Genomic DNA, 14,867 nt, shown 5'->3' on the forward strand with positions numbered 1-14,867 from the left:
GCGTTTTTGGAAAAGGCTTTTCTAAGTAATGTAAAAACCTGCACAATTTTAGATCTAATAATTATTTACGACTTTTTTTTATAATGAGAGTGTAAAAATACACATATAAAATCAGTTAATTTTCACCACGGATGACGTCAGCTTTGTTTACCAATCGCTAATTTTTTTAAACAAAAATAAGCAAACTCATATCGATAGCATCCGTTCAACGCCCGGTAGCTAAAAACATTTTACGAAAATCAAACTGAAAAAGGTGTCATTTCTTTTCACGAACACCGAGATATCTGAAAATCGAATTGCGCAAGGCTCGTTATGGAGGTGACCCATCTACATAATGGTTTTGTCTTAGTTCCATCGAAAAAGCGGAACATTTTTTGTCCCTTTGACAACTGACCTTTGAGAGATACTTAGGCTGTACTCCATATAATTTCCCTCGTGCCCTGTGACAAAGAAAACCCTTGTGTTCGGATAGGGCTGGCCAAATAAATAACTAGTTTAGCTCCATACAAGATAAGTCATCTAAGTTACATACCTTGAATTTATTAAGTAATAATTTTGGTACACTTTACGGGTTTCAGACAGGCCTTTTCCCTTGTCCTCTAAAGAGGGTTAAAAAGCATAGTAAAAAACATTCGCTGTTCTACATAGATAAACAGCGGTCCAATTCCTCCAACAGATTCAAACATACGATCCAGCTGATAAAACTGTTAAAGTGTTGTAAATAATTGGATTTTCTAAGCCTACACTTTGTATTCCAATGGAGTTTATATTTCTAGTGTTATGTAATCAACTATTATGATTCTCCTGCAACACATTTCGTTCTAGTTGTTTTTGCATTACGCCTTTATTCTAATACTTGGGTAATGTTTATCTTACTCTGAGCCAGCCCTGACGATCCAATAAGGATGACCCCACGGAAGTTATTTTAGGGACACTATGGGTACAATAAAGTGGCTGCTTCTGCAAAAATCGCTTTTGCCCTTTAGCCTAAACAGGCAAAAGCGGGTTTGATCAGACTGCATGAAATAACGTCCGCCTCTTTGGTATGCATAGTCCTTTGTAGTTTTGGATACTGTAGGACTGGGGAAAGGACAAGATAAATACTCGTATATCGAATAATGTTCTTAGTTTAACAATGTTTCCAGCCTTAGAGAAAATAATGGATATATTGGTAAAAAGAAGTAGAGAATGTAATTTTAGTACAAATTCCTAACATAAAGAATGTAACACAAGTTCTGGAACATATTGAAAAGATAATCTTCTAATACTTAATAAGAATACTTATCGTCAATGAAGTTCTAACAGTGCGTAAGTAAAAAAAGTTCATTTTACAGGAGATTGATCGGAAAAAGGAACGCGTTTTTTACTTTGTCAAAATGTTAAAACCGTCAAAAAATGACTTACGCACTGTTAGAAATTCACTGACGTTATGGTGGCTCTAATCTATTAGACAGGTTAAGAAGTAAATGGAACTAGTCGAATAAACATTGAAAATAATAAATATCACAGTCCCATTTTAATATCAGGTCGAAAATCAAACGACGTCACTAATCTACTAAACACTATCAAAGTTCCAAACGGCGGGCATTCATCGAGGGTCGGCCATTGCGCGTTCCAATTTCGAAATTCGAATTAATTGAATTCTATAATCTGTAATTGGCGCGAAAACAATTTGCCACAAGTTATTAATGGGTGGACGCAGATGGCGCTGACCGCGCCTTTGTCCACCTTCGTTATTGGCATATTTTTTACTCATTGTTTAGGTATCGATGAACTGAAAATAAATATATTTTATGAATTTAAGTATGTATATAATTTCCAAATGTATTTGAATACCTAGCTTAGATAAATATAATTAAAGTTAGCATCCTCACAGAAATTAATTAAACTTTTTTATTATTTTTACTAAAACTGAAAAATAATTTTCTTAAAAAAAGTAAGTACCTATTACATTTTATTAATTTAGGCATAAATAATCGAGTACTTACCTAAGTAAGTATATTAAACAATGATAAGTAATATTATATACCTAGTATGTATGTACTTTACTTAGGTATTGGAGAATCAATCATGGAACATAAATAGATTGGAAAATGACACAGTGAAAATCTAGTCATACCTACCATTAAAGACTAGATGAAAATCCATCAGTCAAGGCAGTGACTTCAGCAGAACTGTCAGAAAATCTATCAACTAAGGCTGCCTAAGTCTGAAAGGCTAAAACTTGTATAAGAAATAATGACATGCATTGAGAGAGTAAATAGGATTACTAAGCTGTTCTCGGGTGAGCTAACCTGAGTTTTCTGAGTCTGACGCCCGTATTAACAAACGTTTAAACTCTATTGCACATAATACAGGATACAAATTCGCCATTTTCTTGTAATTAAATAATAAAATAAATCAATGTAAAGTTATTATTTGTCCGTGTTATAAATACAAAGATTATCCGCTCACACACCCTGTATAAATAATCGTATGTAATATTCCATTACGAGCAAAAATACAAGATTAGTAGAAACGCTGCATACATCCAAGACGGAGCAATTAATCATTGCCGCTTGAAAGATTCGTTTAGGCCGAGATTCGCATCTCGCGTGTTTCCATCACACCTACCTATATGTGGGAAACCATTTCATTTTATACATTACACAGGATGAGTGGTTGGTATTTGGCTATTGACCTATGAAAAAAAAAGAAAAATCTTTAAAAATATAGATTGTATTATATTTTAGGTCAAGTAGCCTATTAGCGTCCACGTGAAAAATATTTAAAAAGTATCACCTGTCATTGTAGGCATTCAAAAAAGGCTTTCGGTGTGGTCATTTTACTGTTTTTAAGTAGGTGGACGCGAATAGGCGTCATGACCATAATATCTCATTTCTCAACTTACGTAGTTGTAATAAGATTTTGCAACATAAAAATGTATCTTATTTGCTGTTGTCTGTACCTCCATGTAGTATTTATAAGTCTTCATTGTGAAGTCATTGCTTTATTGATATAAATATTTATATAGCCCGTTGCTTCCTACAGAACGGAAAATGGAATCGTAAATATTACAAGAAAAACATTATATTGTGCGCTGTGAAAACTCTTTGTTTGAAACATAAATCATAATTTCGAAGAAGAATAAACGTAATATGTACTTCATGCAATTGCTACATTAATTATCCAGAAATATACGCTACTAGCGTTTGCCCGCGGCTTCATCCACGTGAAATTTAGTGTCACAGATCGGTATAAATTATAGCCTATAATGTTTATCAAGGTTACAAACAATAATACTGTAAAGTTTTAACAAAATCTGTTCAGTAGATTTTGCGGGAAAGAGTAACAAACATACATCATGACATCTCTGCCTAACATCCATACAAACTTTCACATTTATATTATTAGTAGGATAGTAGGATGTTAGAAAGATGTTTTCTTGGCCCGGTTTCTTACTCGAGATTTTTGGCTTGAGCGTGCTTCTTCTAATCAAGTATGGATTTTTTTAATATTAAATTCATACTTGAGCAGAAGATGAGCACGCTCAAGCTGGAAATCTCAATTCCGGAACGGAAACCGAGCCTATATGATATTTTTTCTCTCTTTCTTCTGGGATTTATTCCAACTCCCCCTTAGTAAGGCGTTATATGAGGGATTGCGAATCCACGCGGTTTAAAAGCAATTTCCTCAGGTTATAACGATATTTTTAATATTCATGTCTCATGATAACGTGGTTATCGCAATGTATCAAGAAAAATGTCGACTGCGGAATGGCTGACGGGGTTTTATTACGTGATGTTTTTTGCAGATCGTGATATGCCTCAAATAATTGGAATTTTTGATACAAACAAGCAGTTCGTTCGTTCGTTCGTTTCAGCCAAATGACGTCCACTGCTGGACAAAGGCATCCCCCAAGGTTTTCCATAATAAACGGTCCTGCGCTGCCTGCATCCAGGCTCTTCCCGCGACCTTAACCAGATCGTCGGTCCACCTAGAGAAGAGAACATTCCTGCCCCAACATATCTCTTAGAAACAAGCAGTGAATCAATATTATATCCTTTTGCATAGTTTTAATTAAACATTTACGCCCGTATTCACAAACGATGCTCGCTTAAGTGAAGCAGCTAATCGAAAGCACAGCGTTGAATAGAGTTTTATAATTGGTTCGTATGTCATCCTGTGCGTCCACTCGCAACGTGAGACCTCGAATAGTAATGTGTGTGAATACGGGCGTTAAACGACTGTCTTCTTTCTCCAGATTATTTTACTACACGATCAAGGATAGGTTTAGGCAGTACAAATAGTCCCTTTGGTCTGTTTTATTTGTCTGCAAAGGTACACAGTCTGTTTGCGTAGACCACAGACGGGCTGAGTTAAAAATGGCGATGTTCTAGCCATCAAGTCTATCTTGAAACTAATGTACCTACTACGAGTATCTATATTATACATCCCACGTAACAAAACCACAAAGGTTTTCAAGGGCGTATCAATACTACAATTTCACAGGTGCTGGCTGGCTAAGGATAAGTGGAAATTACTCTACCAATAAGAGCAAATCACTTTACATAGTATAAAACAAAGTCGTTTTCCGCTGTCTGCTCTATGTATGCTTAGATCTTTAAAACTACGCAGTGGATTTTGATGCGGTTTTTTTAATAGATAGAGTGATTCAAGAGGAAGGTTTTATGTATAAAACATGCATATCAGCATTGTACCTACGCGAAGCTGTGGTCGAGGATCGCTATTAAATTATAAAGAACGAATAAAATATGATAGGGAAAGAAGGTAAATTCGCGTGTCATTGGCCTGCCATATGTATGTAGCTCGATGCTTATTTAGTCTAAAAATTAAACCTAACATGACTGATGTAAAATGAAATTAAATGGAGGTAGGATTGAAAGGGTTCGTTTATTAACACCCAAAGGGCGGATATTGTTTACGGGTCAATATTCAGTATTGAGAATCAGGAATCAATGTTCATTTCCTCAGATGCTTTGTTATACTCATGAACGGGTTCGACGGTTCAGTTAACACTTGACTAAATTAAATTTTATTAGGAATATACATCAATTTAAAGTCCTGGATACACGGGGACAAAGTTTAGGTCCTGGTTTTCAACAAAACGTGTTTTGAATAATTGGGCCGGAAATGTCTGACAATGACACAGTGAATTAGGAACGGAAGCCATAATGTTTCGCGTCAAATCAGACTTATTTTATGTTGCATTATAGCACTTATTACAACTTCACAAAATGCCTTAGTGTAAAGCTTGATCTGCCGGTCGTATAGAAAGAAATACGTTGCAAAGTGCTGTGTTGAGTTAAGTAGGTAATTCTAATTAAATAACTGTAGATAGACGCACCTAGATGATGACACATCCAGAGCCTCCATACAAAAAGCACCGATCGGAACAACGGTCAAAGCTAGGTGGTGCAACTCAGCCGAAGTAATTTATTATTATAATAACACATAGGTACTAGAACTGAGTTTGGTTTCATATTCTTTAACCTGTAAAAATCTCCCACAAACTCCAATAAATAAAACGGTCAACGTTAGATGTAGCAAAAATTATTTATGGGTTTAATTTTGTTTCTTAGCGGACCCAAACCGAGAGAAATGACGCTCATTTACCATATTTCTCGTTCGAGGTCTCCAATCACTGACGACCTACGTTATCTGGCCAAGTGCCACTTATAGGATTATTTACCCTATAAACACATCATATTTGTGACGTTTGTTATCGAATCGATTTTGCTATAGCTATCATATTTAGACTTAGGCTTGCACCATCTTACATTAACTTTAACAAATGTCAAAAATCTGTCAAACTCCATACAAAAATCACCGATTATCGTTATAGTTACAGTTAAAGAAGAAGACAGTGGAAGAGAATGCCACATGGCATTAAGCTCGCCTGTTGTACCACTGTATTTTTATGTGTGCAATAAAGATTTTAAATAAATAAATAAATAAAGTTAGGTGGTGTAACTCAGCCTTAATGTCTGGATTATGGAATTGAAGTCAAAATATGCTACATCACATCTGGAGGTACTGGTCTTCTAGACAAAATAGATTTCGAAACGAAATATGTTGCGAATGTTATTTTGCTGATGCCGCGGATTTTTTGCGCTGCAGTGCTGTGTGATTTTTAATCATTATTCATAATGCATTAATAAATTGCATCATATAGCAGGTACGTACATAGGATGTTATATTGTAGGTGTCCTAAGTCACGGTCCTAAGTACTGTGGCCAAAAGTGGGTTTTGTAGAGTAAAAGAACAATTTGCTAAGAGTAAAAGCAAAAGATGGTCACATCACCATAGTCATTAAATAATCTTACGTCGCCTCCTTTGTCTCTAATTTTCAAAGGCTTTTTAAAACATTCGATACGTTTTATTCCGCGTAGAGTGAAACTCTACCGGCTGAAAATTTGTAACACCCAACTCGATAATAATGAAGTTACGTGCTGAAAAATTGGATTTGCAAAATTAAAATTGGCAGACACCGATACATCTTTATTGATGTCGGTGTTAATTAATTCACTGCCGTTTTTGAGTTCGTTCGTTTCTGCCAAATGACGTCCACTGCTGGACAAAGGCATCCCCCAAGGCTTTTCATAATGAACAGTCCTACGCTGCCCATATCCAGGTTCTTCCGCGACCTTTACTTTAGTCCAGCCATAGGGAGGCTTTTGTCCAGCAGTGGACATTTGGCTGAAACTTAAACGAACAACTACGTGTTCTTGAGAAAAACGATCATACCGACAGATAATGTTTAACGAAGTGTTCTTTGAAAGGATTCGTTTCCCTTTTGAAGGCTACGTAATCATAAACAGACTTTTTACATTATGTCATACCCAGCCATACACATATGCATAGCTTTGTACAGACGCGACGGCACATTAAGCTAAGCACGTAGCATCTTATGTTAATTGTAATAGGTATCATTTTGCAGCAAAAAATACAGTCCGATGCGCTGTTAACTGTACATATTACTTACGGCATGTGTAATGCACGATACGCACGTCTTAACTGACACAATAAGAAATACAAACGTCGTTTGTCTGCGATCTCATTAGGAAAAACAAATATTTTGGGAGACAACAATACTGAACGCAAGCTGAAATAATGTTTAGCTTGTCAATTTGTACATGAAAATGTTAAGAATTGGGAAAGAGCTTTAAATAAATCTATGGATGATGATGATGAACCTTCATTGTCAACTGATGATGAGGCGTAATGCAAATATCTATTTTATTTTTATTTATTCAGAAAAACACAATTGTTTATAAAATACCTGATGTCTAAAAGAAAAAGCCCCTAATCATAAAACAGGAGTCTTGTTTTCAACGTAACATTAGCAATCCCTCCAAAACGACTTATTACTGAGTCGCTTTTCATAGCTGCTTGACAACTTAGTAACGCAGATCAATCCTTTTGGAAACCAGCAATGTATGCTTACAATGTTTAGGTTCTCATGTTTAGGTTTGCTGTAATTCTGTCCTTGTCGATTTGCTTAATATCTCGTAAATGCTTTTATATCTTTGAAACGTCCCGTTACGTTTGTTTCGATTCAGTCACTCCCTTTTAGAGTTTACAAAGTTTGTTCGCAAGTAGGATGGGATTACGTAAGATTTGTACCTTTCTGTGCAAGTATGGTGCTATTAGAGCGAATGAAGATGATAAATTGGATACATATTTGATGGAAGAAGATTATGTTTGAAATATTTTGGCGTATTTTTCTAGACATATCGATCGACTGCCTTAGGGTAACCTCTTTTCGCTTGCGTACCTAGTGACTAAACTTACCCTGTCATATTTTTGGGGTAATTTTTACCCTGTAAGCAAAATTAAAAAGCTAGTTGTAATTTAGTTAAATAAATCAAATAATCATGACTTCATTAATTGGATCATGATCTGACTAAACATATTTTTTGTTAAGTGAAATATCAAGCCAAATGTAGATTGTAGTAAAGGAATTTGGATAATGTGTGCGGTTATGCGGTTATTAACAGAGTACTCGTGCCTGACAGACAACCTAGAATGTAAATAGGCGTACTTACTTAGGCCGAGTTGCACCAACTTACTATAACCGCAACTTTGACAATAACCGGTGCTTTCTGTATGAAGTTTGACAGATTTTTGACGTTTGTCAAAGTCAAAGTAAGATGGTACAACTCGGCCTTGACGCCAAAAGTTACCCTTTTAATATACATATACCTAGAATCCGAGTTTTACAAGTGGTTGACTTTTAATTAGGCAGTATCGAACCCAGCTCATTAGCGGAGTTGTGTCGACTTCCCGGAGTTAGGTTCAAAGTTTGGGTCGGTCTTATCATAATGATTACAACGAATTTGGTAGTGTAGTTAATACAAAATTGTCGTAGAAATAAAACCTTTTTTTAGTATAATTTTTAGCCACATGTAGTTAAATGCTGAACAAAGGCCTTCCCCTAGGATTTCCATAACGGAATTTTCATTTGGCACTGTGTCTAAAGTGACAGATACAAAAAATCAATTTCTGTAGAAGTCCATAACTATACGCTGCTCGTATATACACCACTAAATTTTAATCACCGAAAAAAAAAATTCTGGGTAATGAGTTATTGATACTGATCCCATTTGTGCAAAAAAAAGAGTAAAATAAAGTGACTCAAAATATCCTCCTAAAATTGGTAATTTATTGACACACGCGTCGCTAGCACTATTTAAGTACGATAATGTAACACTTATTAGAATTAAAAATGGTCTAAGTTAGCTAAGTATGTAATAATAACACTGGAAGCGTGGTCGAGGCGTGAGCTAGACAGACAGATCGATGCAACGTGCGAGCGCGTACGACTACTCTAGCGAGCAGCGGAGTGACCCAGCTGTGACGCGTAAAATACGGACTAACGAAAATTTAATAAAAAAAATAACTTCATGAAAACCATTTCTTTTTCTTTTGCTTTCAATATTCCACACGTTTCTACATAACCTGTTAAATTTTTTTCGGTGATAAAAATTTAGTGGTGTATACTGCTGAAACTGAAACGATTTTTTTTTAATTCTGGGTCCAGGAGTTTCTTATCTGTTTCAGTATAAACAGAAAAAAAATTACGAATAAAACCAAACAATGTTAAACATCAATAACTCAAAAGAAAAGGTTAAAACGTCGAAATAACAGGCGTGTTAACCCTCACTCTGCGGCGGCGAGTCGAGATAAACCGAATGTATAGATTAAATTATTATCTAACACCCGACCCTTCCAAAGGTTGAAGCGGAATCTTATTACCCCTTACCTTAAAATATCGTGGGTATTTTACCCTGGCTTCGGCGGGGTATGATTTATAAGTCCAAGTATTCCGGTCGCCAGGCTTTTTTAATCGAAAATTTCGGGACATTTTGTTTTTCGAACACAGAGGGTTCGATGGTCTGTTTTAAAATTTACGACAGGCTTTTTCTGTTGCGGAAATAAATTTTAATTACTTTGAAATATTTTCTAACATTTTTCGAGAATCACACCTGAGGAATTTTATCGGAAAATATTTTTAATTTATGTGTTGAGAAGTTACTGGGTACCTATGTAGAGAAACGGTTATAACAGTAGGTAGGACTTTTCTAATCTTGCCAAATCTTTAACCGTGTTTGTAACATTTTACAAAGATTTAGCCGTCTTTCAGAGGAAGCTAATTAATTAAGATTTTATTTAGATCAGATATGAAACTCCTTGCTTATGTTTTGTTAGTTAAAATAGTTTTATCTAGCTTTGATTTCTATGTCATTTTCAATCAGCTTTGGGAAGAGGGGCCGGCAACACAGTATTTAGGTACAGTGATGGGAACGAGAGGTAGAGGTAGTAATCCCATGAGAGTAGCTGTTACATAAATGATTGTTACAAGCCCTGTTCACATCAGTTTCGCACCACAGACAACTCAAATGATCGACATATTTCGGGCCCGTACCGAATCGCATTTCGCCATACCTTCGTATCGGTTGCACAAAAGTAATAAACGATTAAATTCGTTTCATTCCGATACAACCGCGAGTAATCCGCGAAATTTAATTCGTTCGCTTTTGATTAAATAATCGAATTAAATTGTACTTAATCCGTAGCGTTGGAGGGTTAACTGTTTCAGCCAATTAAGAAGCAGATTTAAATTGTAGATGGAAGATTAATTTTATGAAATGATCTCTTTTTATATTTATTCGCTTCTTCGCAAGAAAATAATATAAATTCGTTAAACTAGGTTTTGATTCTTGAGACACGTGATAACTAAAGTTGATAAAATTGTGAATGAAAAAAAAATTATTAAAAAATAAGCAAGTCTCAACATGAAAAGTTGAAGCTTTTAAAATGAGCTTTTACACGTTCCTAGAATCGATACTTTGTAAGTTTCATAAATTATTTCCAATATTCATATATCCACTTGTCATAATAAACGAGTATGTTGGACTTAACTGTCATAAAACCAATGAAACCAAGTAAAAGGAGACTCAAACCCACAAAATTTAAATACGCATACCTCCATCCAATTTCGCGCGGTCGACAATTTATCACGCGGCCGATATTGAGCAAACAATGGGAATTATCATCGGGACGTCCAATTTCATTCACCAACATGAGTAATGGACGATTTTAACGATACTTATGTTGCGTTTTTATCGCTAATTAATTAGGTTTTGTTGAATAAGGGCCTCTTTCACGAACTCCAAGTTAACTTCTAAGTAGTTACTACCTGATTTCTTAGGCTGAGTTGCTACGTCTAAATTTAACCGTGACTATAACAATAACCGGTATATTTTGTATGGAGTTTGACAGATTTTTGACGTTTGTTAAAGTCAAAGTAAGATGGTGCAACCCAGCCTTAGTGTCATGGTTTCTTTGCTACTCGTGACTAGTAGAGATGGTGAACGAGACCCTAACGCCCGTATTCACAACCGATGCTTGCTTAAGTGAAGCAGAAAACCGAACGCACAGCGTTGAATAGAGCTCTGTGATTGGTTCGTGTGTCGCCCTGTGCGACCTCATAGTAATGTTTGTGAATACGGGCGTAAGACTCTTCTTATACAAAAATCTATGCAAAATTTCATCTCTTTCAATTGCTTTTTCATTACGTTAAATGCTATCTAGGTTAATTAAAACAGGTATATTCTCTACGACGAGCACAGTGCGTTATCTCCAGGCTTAGACGGGAATACCTCTAAAACGCTTTTGTACAGCGAAACAATACCTTTATGTGGGCTTTGCGGAAGTATCAAGTAAATAGCCTGGTAACAGCAAGAAAGTTGTTTAAAAACTGCATAAACTTTTTTGAAATTGTTGTAAACGCCTTAAACACAAACGCTTTAAACACATGAAGGCAGCGTGTGTATAATTTACTTATTTGGAAGATGTTTTAGAAAATCATATAGAAATAAATTTAAATCCAAGAAATGTCCAAGAAATCAAGTTCTTAGAATAATAATTTATTATTTAGTAGACCAAATTCTATCAGTAATGATGTCATTACTACCTACTGAAAGTGTGGCAGTTGGAATGAAGAAATGACAGTTATAGTGCGATAATACTATTTCAAGTTAGGAGATTTAAAATATCATTACTTAAGGAAGGTATGACAGCAATATTGATGTCGTTATTACGTCTTTGGTACGATAAGGCTAGAGAAATTCACACATTGGCTTATTTACCGTTCTGCATTGGCGGTTTGATATGGATAAATAATAGTACAACAACGGTTGTGCTATAACCGTGTTTTAAATGAAACAAAATAAATAAATAGAACAAAATATAACTGTTGTTTTTAATAATAACAATGGTTCGTCGTTAATTTCGCGTGACACAACGCAATAAAGCGGAAACAAATAATTCGATTATTTCAGTTGGTAGTGTTGTAACTAAAACAAACAAAGCAGATATTTGCTTTCCATAGTTTTTTAGTAAAAAAATAAATAAGTCTCAGAGACATATAATTATGTAACAAATTAATTTTGAAGATCACTTTTTAGATGTGACTTAATATGGATTAACGCGGTACGCGATTAGGATATAATAAAAAAATATTAACTTGTTTTAAGTGACAATTTATATTATGTAAGGCGCAAGTTTAAAAATACTTACTTTATTCATATAAGTATTTAAGTAAGATTTCGTTGAAAAATATTCGCTTTGCAATGACTTAAATTCTGAAATGGCTCTTAATACGTTGTACTAGTCTGTTACATTATTAACCTTTAAACTCACTTTAGCTGCAATGTCCACAGGTTACTGTGAGTTACATGCTTGCTTAGACAGTTTCTGTATATTCAGCGCTGTTAAACTTGCCACAGGAAACTTGTTGTAACCTGTCAAATGCAGTCCGTTTTAACTGACAGTTTATTAACGAGAGATGTTAGAGGTTGCATTGTAGTTTGATCGACCCAAGGTACGATACGGTTCGTGGTAATGCAGGCGTTGGTCATTTGGTTATATGGCGACAGTATTGCAAAAAGTGCAATAATGAATGTGTTTCTTAAGGCTTGGTATTTCTGCTAAAGTAGGTATTTCGCGCTGTCAAAATCTGCGCGCGCAATACTTCGCCGAAGACAGCGCGCCAAAGAGCTCTCGCGGCTACACAGTATAGAAAAACGGAGTTTAGAAATACGCAGTTGGTTAGGTTAGGTTGACTTCCTTCCGTTCAAGCGTCACACTTACAGCACTTTCTAATACAAATCATATCCAAGTGATAGAAATTAAAACAACTTTCAAAATTTTTGGGAATATATTTTAGAATCGAATAAATATAGAATATAACTGCCAAAGTAAACACGGTTCAAAGAGGCGTGGCGTCACCTGACAATCCGGAAGTTCCGCGCCGGCTAAAAGAATTTCAAGATTACGCCACCCGACCTATCGGTAGATCCTCGGGAGCTTGAGCGATTGGAAAAACATTTTATGATCAGTTACTCGTAGTAGCGATTATTTAGAGCTTGGATAATAAATTATTTATAGTTGTTGCAATTCACAAACCTTTGCATGTGGTTAATTACATTAATCAGTACACGCATCAATTTTGTTCAGTCTTTTTGTTTATTAATAAATAAAAATATCATACTAAAATTGCATACATATTTGTTTGTATTGGTCTGGGTGTTTTCTTTCCATAATTTATGTAGGGGAGAGTTCGGTATATTGTACCGCCGGGTAAATTGTACCACCCTCATATTTCGTAAAGTATTTATTGAATGTTTGTAATTGCAACACTCAGCGATACACAACTAAATTCAATTAATATCGGCCATGTGGTTTTTGCTGTGACAACGAACACGTGTGTTTTATTTTGAAAAGTATTTTTTCATTGTTTTCAAGTAACTTTTGACAATGCATGTTCTTCTATCTTGCAGCTTAGACCTTTAGCTACAGACCTTAGACAGTATTTTTGAAACATTCTTACGCATGGTGGAGGAAGGGACGCTCTAGAGCAGTGGTTCTTAACCGGTGGTCCGCGGACCACTGGTGGTCCCTGGAGGCATTCCAAGTGGTCCACGATGTGCACTTGCACACCTTGGTCAAAACCACTTTTAACTGATTTTTGCAGTCAAACTGGTTTTGACCGATTATGAGGTGGTCCCTGACAAGACAGAAATTTGGTAAAATGGTCCCTCATGACTTAAAGGTTAAGAACCACTGCTCTAGAAACTCAAAACTACAAGGATACACATGAACTCCAGTTCTAAATCCGTTGATATCTGCTGCATCTGCCATGTTTTTGGCTATAAGATTCTTCTATCTTACGGCTTAGACCTTTAGCTACAGACCTTAGACAGTATTTTTGTGAAAATTCTTACGCATGGTGGAGGAAGGGACGCTCTAGACACTCAAGTCTACAAGGAGTCACATCAACTCCAGTTTTAAATCCGTTGACATCTGCTGCATCTGCCATCTTTTTGGCTAGAAGATTCTTCTATCTTGCAGCTTAGACCTTTAGCTACAGACCTTAGACAGTATTTTTGTGAAAATTCTTACGCATGGTGGAGGAAGGGACGCTCTAGAGACTCAAGTCTACAAGGAGTCATATGAACTCCAAGTTTTAAATCCGTTGACATCTGCTTCATCGGCCATCTTTTTGGCTAGAAGATTCTTCTATTTTACAGCTTAGACCTTTAGCTACAGACCTTAGACAATATTTTATATTATTTATTTGTGTCAGTGTGCTCTTCTAAAGAGTGTAAGACGATTGTATGTAGGTACTATTAAAATGTAATTTTAACTCATTGGTTTTGTCTCATATTTGAGGAATGTACTATGTATCATGAGTAGAGTCTTCGTTTAAAAGGATGCGAACGATTTAAATTTCAATAGGTAGACAAAATTGATAATTTTTAATTATCAAAAATTTAAGCTTTCTCCAGTAACACTGATATTATTATACTGTGACTCATCAAAGTCATCATTGTCAAAAATATTGACAAATCGCGAACTGTCACGGCCAAAAGACTGACACGCGTCCGTCCTCCGTAAGCGCCACCGCGCGACTGATTGAGATTGTCCAAGCCGTCATGGACGATTTTTTCCACATTTTTTAACATAGTAACTAAATAAGACGCAATATAAAAATTTCATCCGTTAAAAGCCCTCAAGTTATTTCTGAACTTTAGTTTAGTAAAAGATTTAGAATCTCAAATCGCTTATTTTAAAAATAAAACCATAAATAGAAAACGAATAGAGGTAACTTTGGGAATTTATTCTATCGAGTCAACTTCATCAAATCGTGTTTCCATCCGTTAATAGCCCTAGAAAATATCCTCAACTATGCCCAATAAAAATCTTAGCCTTTAATTTTACTGTTTAGTACCTCAAAAATGAAAAATGAAAACCTCATTTTCGCCATTTTCTCTGCTACCCGGCCTTAAAGCTGACAATTA

General features: G+C 35.6%; 1 protein-coding gene across 1 annotated transcript in view; it reads left to right on the forward strand.

Moving 5' to 3' along the window:
* Positions 1-14,867, forward strand: part of LOC135075412 (uncharacterized) — a 184,318-nt gene that overhangs the window by 3,449 nt on the left and 166,002 nt on the right. The gene's annotated exons all lie outside the window — the stretch shown is intronic.

The sequence above is a fragment of the Ostrinia nubilalis genome, chromosome 10 (genome assembly GCF_963855985.1).
Source record: "Ostrinia nubilalis chromosome 10, ilOstNubi1.1, whole genome shotgun sequence".
NCBI classification, from domain to species: Eukaryota; Metazoa; Arthropoda; class Insecta; order Lepidoptera; family Crambidae; genus Ostrinia; species Ostrinia nubilalis.